Raw genomic sequence first — 3919 nt, 5'->3', positions numbered from 1 at the left:
AATATTTTAGGTTTTTCTGGCCTTATGGCCTTTGTTACAACTCTGCCATTTTAGCACAAAAAACAGCCCTGAAAAATACATAAATGAATGTGCATTGTGGGTTCCAACTAAACTTTACAATAACAAGAGGGACTGAGTTTGGTTGATGGGTCATAGTTTGCCAGCTGCTAGCTTAGAGGATAAACAGCTGCATGCCTGTTGAACCAATTTGGTGAGAGAAACACTTGAGTGAACATCTTTATTTTGATGCTGCCCGTGTCTTGCTGTCCATTCTTTATCCCTCCAATAAGATAATAGAAATGTGCCAGAGGTTTTTCTCCCTGTCTACACAGAGACCTTAGGAAATTTTTGAGATTTATGCACCAAGTGAGATGTCAGTGCCAAGTGCAACCCTGGTGGAAAAAAATATGTTAATTTTGCTCATCTTAATAAATACATTTCCTATTTCAGTCTTCCTGATAGTTGGGCCAGTCTTTATTATGAACATATTTTCAATTGTAGATGTCCTTTCAAAATGACCTGGCATCCAGGTGCCAAGATAGTTATCTCAGGATGGAGCATGATTAGCCTGTAGATAGTGATAGACTTCAGGAAACATTCCCAGGTAGCTCTTTGAACTCTCAATGGGAAAGCCATTTTCCTGTGTTCTCCATGCCATAGGTACTGTGGTAAAGTCCAGTGTTAAATGAATAAGTCAATGGATGAATCAACTGAAAAGTTTAGTCTACAGTGAGCTTTGAATTGTAGGAGGTAAAAGCACAGCACATTGTGACTTTGAATTCATCATCCAGTTTTACAATGACCAAATAGTCAGAGATAACTTTTCCAGTGAGAGAATTATCCGAGTTTCTGATCTTGCTTTTTCCCTTCCATTGTTGACTCTACCCAGAGAAAGAACATTAGTCCTACATTAGGACTGACATCAGAGGAAAGAGAAATGTTTATAGCTGGAGATGACCTTAAAGATGAGGAAGAGGATAATAATTTTGATGGCTGCAAGAATGATTGTGACCCCATTGATTTAAATAGCAAGTTATTGTTTACAAAATTCTATTTCAATCCTATCACTTTATGATAGTTAAAACAAAGATTCCGGTTATGTGACTTTTGAAAGACTAAAGGAAAGAAAGTGAAACTGAAATATTTGGAATTTTGCCTCCTGATACCCAGTTAGGAAAAAAAGGAGACAAAGTTTAAACCAAGATCTCGTTTGAAGAGTCTGTTCAACCCCCCTATTTTACTGATGTTCACTGTTTCTTCTACTGGTAATACTGAGTTTTAGAAGAGTTTTACAGTCAGATTGCTCATGGCTGCCGCTTCTGACACTTGACAACTGGGGAAGGCAGCCATGGTGTGGAGAACTGAACCTGCCCAGTGCCGATTGAACACCATGAACTGGAGTTTATCACCAACTTTCAGCTAAATGTTTGTTCCTGCTTTCCTGTGAATCTGTCCAAACATCAGAGTTTGTAACTCCTGCCTGTACTGGCAACTTGATAATTTAGTATACCCAAACGTCCGTTTTTAAGGAACGATTCATAGTCTTCATTACTTTCTGATGTTTATCTTGAGTACCTTCTAACGTTAAGCTTTGAGTAAAACGGAAGAAATGGCAGGGAAGTGATGGAATAGAGTGGAATGGGGAAGAAGGCAAACTGCATTTTAATTATTATGATGACAACAGTTTCAACTACCACCATTTTTTAATATTTTCAAGGGGTGAGAACAGGATTATTTACCATTTATTATCTTATATCATCTTCACACCATTCCCCTAAGATAGACCTTATTCTTTCTACCTTACCTGTAAGAAAACCGAGGCTTATAGAGATCAAGATTACATAGGTAATAAGCAATAGAGTCCGGATTTGACTTCAATGCTGTGACATCCACAGCACACGCTCATAAGCTCTAAGTGATACTATATCATAGTGGCTGGTCTCTACGTTGTGGCTAATTAGGAATCCTTGCAGACCCTCACCACTCAAAGTGTGACCATCAGGCCAGCAGTATCAGTATCACCTGGGAGCCAGTTGAAAAGGCAACATTTGTGTCCCCATCCCAGACTTGCTGAATAGAATCCAAATTTTCACAACAGCTCCAGGTGATACATTACACTTCAAAATTTGAAAACGTCTGGCTTAGGCTTTTTCATCGGAGAAGGCAATGGCAACCCACTCCAGTACTCTTGCCTGGAAAATCCCATGGATGGAGGAGCCTGGTAGGCTTCCTAATAGGAAGCATGATTTTAGAAATAAGAGTTAACCTTATGGAAGTCAAAAATTGAAAGCATCTTTGTTCTTTTTTCAGTCCTATATCTGAAGAAGTGATATAGTCTAACCTTTTCTAATTTAAAAATCTTAAAACAATTTCAAACAGATTACTGGAAGCTGAATCCAAATGTGATAATTAAGGCAAGTTAGAAGTTAGTATTGGAGGAGGGATAAGAATGCTGTTTTAGATGATAAGAAAATAAACTTGCCCTCTCTAATGTGTCACCTGGATCTTCTGACAGATATGGAACCATTAGCCAAATGGGCCATGATGAAACTTTGAATACATGTAAGCCTTTGAAAGTTCATTATCTTGTGGGCTTCAGAATGGAGTATTTATCTTAAGGGTTTGTCCACCCTGATCTGTACCTCATAAATGAAAACACAACGTGTGCATCCTCAATGCTGAAAAATAAACAACAACCTCATTTTTTTGTAAACAGTACTGCGATATGCTTAGTGAGATTTACAGATGCATCCGTTTAGATAAACCATAAGAATCCTTTATTTTCTCCTCTAGAAGCACCACGTTTTTTTAACTTATTTTTTAAAGTTGAAGCATCGCTAATTTACAGTGTCATGTTAGTTTCGAGTGTATAGCAAAGTGATTCATACACACACACACACACACACACATATATATATATATATCCTTTTTCAGATTCTGTTCCATTATATGATAGATTATTGCAAGATATTGAGTACAGTTCCCTGTGCTATACAAAAATCTTTACTAATAATCGGTCCATATGTGAGACCCATGGCCTTGTATACTACATAAAAAATTCATTTTATTACCAGCACTCCTTTCCAGCACCTGGAATAACTCTAGTACATAGTATGGAATCAATTAAAATTTGTGGGGTGAGTAAATGAATCAATTGGCTTTTTAGAGATGCTGAAGAAAAAAAAAAGCACTATCCATCATTCCTATTTTAGTTCTTCAGAGTGCAGAATTGCTCCAATACAGCTCACATAGATAGTTCCGGGTCAGTACAGGAAACAAGAAAGGAGAGGGCAAAGGCTGACTTGAGGCTTTGCCAACTGTCTCTTCTATTCTTGTCTTGTTTCCTTCATTTGGAGAAGCAGATGTGCCTGCCTGATAGGGTGGAAGCCCTAAAGCTTCAAGATCTGGAGGTAACAACATCCTGGTCTCTCAGACTTCCTGGGTGATTCATTGGCCAGCCACAACTGTGAGATTCATCACTTCCAGAAACCCAGCCCCAGCAGTGCTCTTATGAAATGGGCTTATGATCCAGAGCAAGGGACAATAATTGGCAAATTATGGATAGCCATATTGTCTATGCATAATACTTCATAAGCTTAAACCAAGCTAATTTTAAGCTTGAAATATTCCTTTGTTATAGATAGTTTCATTTGAAAGCACTGTGTCAATTTGTCTTGTGGCAAAAGATCCATCACATGTGAAATTCAAATGAGCTGCCAGGCCCTATTTCTTTCAATCTCAGAGGCAAAGAATTTGTCTTCCTACCCAAATTCCATGCAATCATGCTTCTTCAGGGTCAGCTCTAGATAGTATCATCTCATTTTCTTCTAGCTTCAGCTTCTCTTCTACACACTTAATTATCTCCTCATATCAAACCTTTCCTTGAGCAAACCTCTCCTGAAAGCCATCTTATCTGTTT

This window comes from Bison bison, unplaced genomic scaffold, assembly GCF_000754665.1.
Source record: "Bison bison bison isolate TAMUID 2011002044 unplaced genomic scaffold, Bison_UMD1.0 scf7180017864518, whole genome shotgun sequence".
Lineage (NCBI taxonomy): Eukaryota > Metazoa > Chordata > Mammalia > Artiodactyla > Bovidae > Bison > Bison bison.
The sequence above is the reverse complement of the archived record's forward strand: the minus strand, read 5'-3'. Positions refer to the sequence as shown.